The sequence below is a fragment of the Marmota marmota genome, unplaced genomic scaffold, assembly GCF_001458135.2.
Source record: "Marmota marmota marmota unplaced genomic scaffold, marMar, whole genome shotgun sequence".
NCBI classification, from domain to species: Eukaryota; Metazoa; Chordata; class Mammalia; order Rodentia; family Sciuridae; genus Marmota; species Marmota marmota.
Genome location: NW_026000026.1, coordinates 25,199,227 through 25,208,814, shown reverse-complemented (window position 1 = coordinate 25,208,814; position 9,588 = coordinate 25,199,227). Strand labels below are relative to the sequence as shown.

Below are 9,588 nucleotides of genomic sequence, written 5' to 3'. Positions count from 1 at the left end.
TTTAAAATCTATAAATACATCAAGAAACCAAGGTGATGGGAAAGGAAAAGTTGAAATAGTAAGATGAGACCAGAGGGGAAGTTAGTTATTAAAAATATAGGCTGCAAAGTCTTCAATAAGTATTTGCCTTTGTAGGAATGGAAGGAATTACCTATGTTATGTGATCCACTTCCCCAACTGGCTTTTGAATCCCTCTCCAACGACTCTGCCAGCCTGTTTGTTCAGTAAGGCATGTCTGGCCATTGGAATGTACAGACCCCAGATCCACAAACTCAAATGTATCCAAGGGCCAGACAGGCAAGGAGAGGGAATGAGGCAGGTTTGGCGGGGGTTGGTGCTGGGGTGGGGTGAGCAAATGTGCAATCCTTTACTCTGTAAAGTGTAAGGGGTGCTATTGTTACCCTCCAGCCAATTATTGTCGAGTGGGGACATTGGTGGAATGTAGCCAGGTCTTTAGATCTGGGCTTTTCAAGAGAAGCTGAAAATCCTAATTTTTATGGGACATCTCCTGGTTTTTATTCAGTCTCAATTTTGTAACACTGGGAAGGGCAAACAAAACGCAACTGTGGGTAGATGCTGCTCACAATCAGTTTGTGAATTCCAAAAAGGCCAAAGTCACAGGCTCTGAAGTTGAGTTAGAACAGGTTTGAATTTGGCTCTGAGACCTTTTCACTGGATAATGGGAGGCTCAATTCTCTTCTGTAAAATGGGGCTTTTCAGGAATACTTACCCATATTATTGAATGCTCTCCAAAAGCGTTTCTTTTTTTCCCCCTTCCCCTTCCCCTACATACTGGGGATTGAACCCAGAGGTGCTTTACCAGTGGGCTATATCCGCATCCACAGCTCCCCCTCCACACTCTTTGTGTGTGTGACAGAGTCTCCCGAGATTTCTTAGGACCTCAGTGGCTAAGGCTGGCTGTGAACTTGGAATCATCCTGTCTGTCTCCAGAGCTGCTGAGATTATACGCATGTGCCACCATACCTGGCAAAAAACAGCATTTTCCATGACAATATGGTGTTTCCCCTCACCAACATTTCAACTCAGCTATCCATTCCCTAACGTTGGACATAATATTTCCCTGTTGTAAACAAAACCGGGATGAATATGCATGCGCCTACATCTTCGAGCATATTTCCCTGTTTCCTCAAAATCTGTTCCTAGATGTGGAATGGGCTGACTCAAATGCTTATTAATCATCATGATAATTTTCCATACAATTTGTGCAGTTTCTCACTCCATCATCAGTGGGATAAAAACACTCTTCTGTCTATCCTTGCCAACACTGATTTATGCTTTGAAAAAAATCTGTGAATTTGAGACGTGAATGATGATAATATGGGGCTGGGGATGTGGCTCAAGCGGTAGCGCATTTGCCTGCCATGCATGCGGCCCGGGTTCGATCCTCAGCACCACATACAAACAAAGATGTGTCTGCCGAGAACTGAAAAATAAATATTAAAAAAAAAATTCTCTCTCTCTCTCCTCTTTCTTTAAAAAAAAAATGATGATAATGTATGTTTTATAATAAGTGTGCTGTGTGCTGCTATGGGCCAGTCACAGAGGATCCAAACAAGTTAACCTGAAACCCAGTCCAGAGACTCAGGTACAAGTCCCAGTTCTTCTACGGCCTCCTTCTGGCTCTAAGATTTTAATGTCACTGCTCTCTCATCCCTCGCCATTAACATGCTCTACACCTGGGACAGTTTTTCACACTCATTCCTTGGACAAATCCTCACAGCCACCCTGCAAAGGGGCAAATAGGGAAATGAGGTCTGAGAGGTGAACTAACTTGCCCAAGGTCACATAGCCCTTAAGTGCTTGGGAAGGAAGCAATTAGCAGCCAACTCTTGTCTGGCTTTCTTCAGAAACATCAAAGATGTGAATTTAGAAACCATTAGCTCAATTCCCAGCCGGGAGCCTCCCTCAGGTCCCTGAGTCTCATCCATACGGAACCTGGGCATGCAGCCAAGCAAGACCATCAAGTGTGTCTCAGGTGCTTGGCCTCCATCCAAATACAGCATCTTGTTTCTTCCTGAAAGGGGCTCTGGGATACCTCCTTGTATTCTAATAAATAATTCCTTTTGCAGTCTTTTTTACACAGCCCCTTTCAGTTCTCTTCCCCCAATACTATTAAATTTCCAAGAAGCCTGAACGCTCTCACCAGAAGGACTCCTCACATTCGCAATTATTATTTCCCTGGAGGACACCACGGCCCCGTCCAATAAAGGAAAGAAAGAAATCTCCCATTTGTGGGACACATATTAGGTGGCAGGCATTGTCCCAGGCTGTATCTTATTTAATCCTCATGATAAACCTGAATAGTAGCATTTATAGCTCCATTTCACAGATGAGAAAACTGAGTCTAATGAGGTCAGTAACTTACAGTGAGTGGGTCACTCGGCTAGCTGGTGAGGCATGGAACTGGGATTCAAACCCAAGTCTCTTTGGACCTGACAGTTCCTCTTTGTCATTTTTCATAGCCCAGAGCTGTGGTCTCCAATATGGTTGTCACTAGCCACAGGTGATGATTTAAACATGAATTAATTAAATTAAGTAAACAGAATTCAGTTCCTCAGTAGCAGTAGTCTCATTTCAAATGCTCAATAGCCACATGTGACTGGTGTCTAGCAGACACCATCATGGTAGAAAGATTTGTTGAGTGGCAGCACTTCTAGAATGTCAGAGAAGGAGGAAGCCTAGTGACTTTACCCTTGCCTGGGAAGCCAATCCATGTCATTGGTCAGCTCTATAGGGAGTCCATCAGGAGTTCCTTTCTGTAAGCAAGGTCAGAGTAAAGCCATCAGGGGTTTTTGGTCTGCGTTATGCATTTCTCCTGGTTTGGGCTTCAATCAGTGCCAATAGGTTCCTTCCCATTCCCCCCCCCCCCACTGCCTCCCAATCTCTAGGTATCCAGTGGTCCTCCTTTATCACAGGGGATTTGGGCTGTCCTGCTAGGTCACTGGTGACATGCTTGCTTTTTGGAAGAGAGGGTCCTCCCTGAGTAACTATGAGGTGCAGGACTGACCGAGCTCCTTGGCAAAGGGGACAGAAAACTGGTTAAAATGGGATGGCTTTTTCCTGCCCAGCAGCAAAACCTCCTTCCTGTGTTTGGGGAATCCTTGTTTGTGCCTGGAAGGCAGAATTTCCCTCCTAGCTAGAAGCTCAAAGGGTCAGATATTTGCCTTTACAGCTTCTACTGCAAGCAGATGGGCATGTGGACGGGCTCAACTCATCTTTGAATGTGGGGAGGTTGTGTTCATGTTGCGGGGCAGTGCTGAGACACTGTCCATGGTCAAATGACCTGAACTTGGTGAAAGCTGGGGCATCTGGTGAACCCAAGGGACCGGCCTAGTACCATGTGGTCCCACATGACCTGAACTCTGTCCTTCCTGGCTACTTCTAGAAACCAGGACAGGTCAGCACTGCTCTAGAATGTCAGAGAAGAAAAAAAACTTGGTGATTTTCCCTGGCACAGGAACCAAAACATCTGCCATTTGTCAATCCTATAGGGAGTGCATCAGGAACTTCCTGGTAGTTTTGTGGACTTCCCATTGCCCCGCTAATAAATTCGTTTTCTTCTACCATTAGTCTGGGTTGGTTTCTATAGTTTCTGGTGAAATGACATGAGATGCTCACTGGAATTAGACCTCGTTTATAGGGTGGAGTTTCTCTAGGGGAAGCAGAGGGAAGGGTCTCCGCTCTGGTCCACCTGATCTTTCCAGATTGGGTCCCCTTGTCCACTTCTCACTGGTGTCTTTCCCACTATTAAACTCTCACCATTTCTTCTCTTTAACAAATGGAGCGAATCTTCAGAACTGGAAGGTTTGGAAGCCCTGCTCTCACTTTTCAAGACTTCTTCATCCCCATCCAGACTTAGGAATCTAGAAAGTCCTTTCTCTATTTTTTTTCTTGCTGAAGCAACTCTTCTCTGAGTAATAAATGCCCCACCATCCAGGTTGAATGGAAAAGCAGGTAAGGTGTGAGAAGGAAAATCCAGGTGAAGCCAGAATTAGGCAGTCAGCATAGATAGGTAAATCGAGTCAGGGCAGATCCAAGAGGCCAATTTTGAGTGAATCCGGGAAGTTGGAGACTGTCCCCTGAAAGATTGAAATGTTAATTCCTTCAGAGCCCTTCCTCCACCCTTATCAAGAACCTGCCCCAGCACCAACCTGTTGCCAAGGTAACCTCTCTACAGGAAGCTATAAGGTTGTTAAGGTGTCATTAGAACAAAGGAAGCCTAGGATTTACAAAAAGAGCAGAAGACCTCACCTCGCTTCTTGGGATACCAGGATACCAGCTATGGCCCCCTTCTAACTCCCTGGAGAAATCTATGGTACCCCTTTTTAAATAACCCCTGCTTTATGTGCTTGCCTACGCTCCTTCAAACTTCAACATGCGAGGAAGCAGAACTCCTCACGGATAGATACCATCCGTAGGTATCACAGGAATGGAAACACACAAGTCTGAGTGTCTCGAGTTTGAGACTACATCTCCACTGGTACTATATACTAATATACTGGTACTATATTAAAAAACAGGTGCCAGGCACAGAGGCACGTGCCTGAAATTCCAACAACTCAGGAGGCTGATCAGGACTGGAGGATTGCAAGTTCGAGGCCAGCCTCACCAACTTAGTGAGACCCTGACTCAAAATTTAAAAAAGTAAAAAAAAAAAAAAGGACTAAGGATGTAGTTCTGTAGCTCCGTGGTAAAGCTCCCCCTCCACACTCTTTGTGTGTGTGACAGAGTCTCCCGAGATTTCTTAGGACCTCAGTGGCTAAGGCTGGCTGTGAACTTGGAATCATCCTGTCTGTCTCCAGAGCTGCTGAGATTATACGCATGTGCCACCATACCTGGCAAAAAACAGCATTTTCCATGACAATATGGTGTTTCCCCTCACCAACATTTCAACTCAGCTATCCATTCCCTAACGTTGGACATAATATTTCCCTGTTGTAAACAAAACCGGGATGAATATGCATGCGCCTACATCTTCGAGCATATTTCCCTGTTTCCTCAAAATCTGTTCCTAGATGTGGAATGGGCTGACTCAAATGCTTATTAATCATCATGATAATTTTCCATACAATTTGTGCAGTTTCTCACTCCATCATCAGTGGGATAAAAACACTCTTCTGTCTATCCTTGCCAACACTGATTTATGCTTTGAAAAAAATCTGTGAATTTGAGACGTGAATGATGATAATATGGGGCTGGGGATGTGGCTCAAGCGGTAGCGCATTTGCCTGCCATGCATGCGGCCCGGGTTCGATCCTCAGCACCACATACAAACAAAGATGTGTCTGCCGAGAACTGAAAAATAAATATTAAAAAAAAAATTCTCTCTCTCTCTCCTCTTTCTTTAAAAAAAAAATGATGATAATGTATGTTTTATAATAAGTGTGCTGTGTGCTGCTATGGGCCAGTCACAGAGGATCCAAACAAGTTAACCTGAAACCCAGTCCAGAGACTCAGGTACAAGTCCCAGTTCTTCTACGGCCTCCTTCTGGCTCTAAGATTTTAATGTCACTGCTCTCTCATCCCTCGCCATTAACATGCTCTACACCTGGGACAGTTTTTCACACTCATTCCTTGGACAAATCCTCACAGCCACCCTGCAAAGGGGCAAATAGGGAAATGAGGTCTGAGAGGTGAACTAACTTGCCCAAGGTCACATAGCCCTTAAGTGCTTGGGAAGGAAGCAATTAGCAGCCAACTCTTGTCTGGCTTTCTTCAGAAACATCAAAGATGTGAATTTAGAAACCATTAGCTCAATTCCCAGCCGGGAGCCTCCCTCAGGTCCCTGAGTCTCATCCATACGGAACCTGGGCATGCAGCCAAGCAAGACCATCAAGTGTGTCTCAGGTGCTTGGCCTCCATCCAAATACAGCATCTTGTTTCTTCCTGAAAGGGGCTCTGGGATACCTCCTTGTATTCTAATAAATAATTCCTTTTGCAGTCTTTTTTACACAGCCCCTTTCAGTTCTCTTCCCCCAATACTATTAAATTTCCAAGAAGCCTGAACGCTCTCACCAGAAGGACTCCTCACATTCGCAATTATTATTTCCCTGGAGGACACCACGGCCCCGTCCAATAAAGGAAAGAAAGAAATCTCCCATTTGTGGGACACATATTAGGTGGCAGGCATTGTCCCAGGCTGTATCTTATTTAATCCTCATGATAAACCTGAATAGTAGCATTTATAGCTCCATTTCACAGATGAGAAAACTGAGTCTAATGAGGTCAGTAACTTACAGTGAGTGGGTCACTCGGCTAGCTGGTGAGGCATGGAACTGGGATTCAAACCCAAGTCTCTTTGGACCTGACAGTTCCTCTTTGTCATTTTTCATAGCCCAGAGCTGTGGTCTCCAATATGGTTGTCACTAGCCACAGGTGATNCCGTGCTCAGTTAACTAAGATGAGACGCTTTCGTGAAAGTGCCCTAAGTGGGAAGAGCGAGAATTCTTAGGGCGCCCTAGTGTGGGGCCAAGAGTCCTGTTTGAAGTCTGAGTATCTTGAATTTGAGACTACACTTAGTAACCGTGGCCTTGGGCAAGGTAACCTCCGTGAGCCTTCTTTTCCTTATCTCCAAAATGGGATGTTGGACTGCTGTGGAAATCCAGTGAGACAGGTATGTCAGCCAGCGTGCACATGGGAAGTGCACTTTGCGACAGGTAGGATTTAGGCCTGCCCTGTGCCAGCTCATGTAGGTAGGTATTCCTACTACTGTTGACATCCTCCCAGCCCCAGTTTTACTTCTCCGTTCTGCTTAGAGCACCAGAAGGTAGTTGACTTCTGCAAGTAGTGACATGAAGTTCTTATAGATGGTTTGTGTTATGGTCTTATTTTCTACTTGTGCCTTTTTGGTCATTTTAGAAGAAAATGTTGTGTGTGTGTGTGTATATATATATATATATATATATATATATATATATCTATCTTTGGGGAAATACTTAAAACAGTAATAATTATCTGTAAGTATATAATTAAAAAGAGCATTTCAGATATATTATCTCACTTAATCTTTACATAGACTGTCAAGTATTTGGTGATGTCATCCCCATTTTGCAGGTTAGAAATGTGGCTGAGAAAATCAAATGAGAGTTGGCTGCAGTAGTACATGCATGGAATTCTAGCAAGTCAGGAGCCTGAGGCAGGAGGATTACAAGTTTGAGGCCAGCCTCTGCAAATTAGCAAGGCCTAAGCAATTTAGTGAGACCCTGTCTCAAAATAAACAAGTGCTGGGCATGTATCTTGGTGGAAAAGCAGCCCTGAGTCCAGCCCCAGTACCAAAAAAAGAAAGAAAGAAAGAAAAAGAAATTCAAATAACATGTCTAAGAATCTTATGCCTATTATGTGAGGGAGCCCCACATGTTTCCAGGTAAATCCTTTGTGTGTGTGTGTGTGTGTGTGTGTATGTTTTACTGGGGAGTGATCTCAGGACCTCATACATGGTAGGCAAGCACTCTTATCTCTGAGCTACATCCCTGGCCCTTTTTATTTAATTAAAATAATTTATTTATTTATGATATTGGGGATTGAACCCAGGGGCAGTGAAGTACTAAGCCACATCCCCAGCCTTTTTATTATTTTATGTTGAGAACAGGGTGTTGCTGAGGCAGATCTCGAATTTGAGATTTTCCAGCCTTAGCCTTACAACTAACTGGGATTATAGCTGGGCACTACTGTACCTGGCTAAATCCTGTATTTTATCCTCTGCTTTCTTAACTGTTAAGAACTTAACTGTATGGGCTGGGGTTGTGACTCAGTGGTAGAGCGCTTGCCTAGCACGTGAGATACTGGGTTCCATTTTTAGCACCACAAATAAATAAATAAATGAAATAAAGGTCCATCAACAACTAAAAAAAAGAAGAAGAACTTAACTGTAGCTGTTACAAGGCCACAAGGGTATATTCTTTTGTCATTTCTAATTGCTTTCGCTACAGGCTTTTCTTCCAATGGCATGAAAATAAGATTTTACATAAAGCTTTATTTAAGTAGATACCATCCAAAAAAGAGCTGGAAGGTTAAACTATGCTCCTTAGTCTCCTCCTCTTTAACATGGTAGCAGTCAGCTAGATGATCCTGAAGGCCCTTAGAGGACTGCTGTTTAGTTGTGGTTAAAAGCTGCCTTCAGGCCTGGCTATTTATTTATTTATTTATTTATTTATTTATTTTTTCCGTGTGGGGATCGAACCCAGGGCCTTGTGCATGCCAGGCAAGCACTCTACCAGCTGAGCTATATTCCCTAGCCCCGACTCCCGCCTTTTAACGTTGGTGCACACTGTAATCCCAGGGGCTCAGGAGGCTGAGGCAGGAGGATCACGAGTTCAAAGCCAGTCTCAGCAACTTAGTAAGTCCCTAAGCAACTCTGCAAGATCCCGTCTCTAAATAAAATATTCAAAAAGGGGTTAGGAATGTGGCTCAGTTGTTAAGCGTCCCTGAGATCAATCCCCAGTACAAAAAGAAAAACCTGCCCTCAGGCTGCCTGGGTTAAAATCACAGTTTTCCCCTGTACCATTGAGCAGTTGACTTCACAGTTTGTGGTATAGTTTCCTCAATGGCAAAATGAGGATAAGAATGCAAGACTATTGAGAAGATTTATTTGAGCCTAATCCATGTAAAGTGCCTGCATGTGTGGTCATTGTTAACTGTCATTATTTGGGTTTAACATGGCTCTAGTACTGTACTTTATATTCTATTTATAATTGGTGAATGATTAAAGTATGTGATGATAATGCCAGGTCTGTCAGTCTCTCAAGGTCATTGCAAACATGAAACAGTAGTCATCACTGCATTATGTATGTCGGTGTTATTACAGGGTTGTCCCAAGACTGGCCCTTCATCACCAGAATGGATTGCAGAGAACAGGGAAGGCTGATGGGAGGATGCCAGGATTGGTAGCTTGACACCTAAATTCAGTAAATGTTTATTAAATCCCTCTGTGCCAGAGACACGGAGGACATTCCATCTCCATATCCTTCAAGGAACCCAAAGCGTAGTTTACAGCTTACTGGCATTTGCATGATTTGACTTCTTTAAATGAATTTAGGAATATTGTGTTTGTTCCAATCACAGAGTGAAGTCGGAGATTCACATCTCTTCTATTGTGTCCAGAGACTTCTGTTAGGGGGCTGGGGGAGAAACCTCGGGTTCCTCCCTGCGCCTTTTCATCCACTAATTAATTGGTCCCTGGAAAAGAGCCTTCTCTTAGATCTTTAACAATACAGTGCTTTCTCTCCAGTGCCTAATGATTTTAAAAAGTTAAATGTGCCTTGGTCTGAGGCTGAGGCTCTGCGGTAGCACACTTGCCTGGCATGTGTGAGGCACTAGGTCGATTCTCAGTATCATGTATAAATAATAGAATAAAGGTCTATCAACAACTAAAAAAAAAGGGCTGGGGATATAGCTCAGTTGGTAGAGTGCTTGCCTTGCATGCACAAGGCCCTGGGTTCAATCCCCAGCACCACAAAAAATAAATAAATAAATATTTGGGCTGGGGATGTGGCTCAAGCGGTAGCGCGCTCGCCTGGCATGCGTGCGGCCCGGGTTCGATCCTCAGCACCACATACAAACAAAGATGTT

At 44.0% G+C, this 9,588-nt stretch overlaps 1 protein-coding gene across 1 annotated transcript in view; it reads left to right on the top strand.

The window, feature by feature from the left end:
- The first annotated feature begins 6,415 nt into the window (after positions 1 to 6,415).
- Kif3b (kinesin family member 3B) overlaps positions 6,416 to 9,588 on the top strand; it is a 44,352-nt gene continuing 41,179 nt past the window's right edge. Inside the window, exon 1 of the mRNA XM_015481744.2 lies at positions 6,416 to 6,634. The gene's annotated coding sequence lies outside the window, so the exon portion shown is untranslated. The remainder of the gene's footprint in view (positions 6,635 to 9,588) is intronic.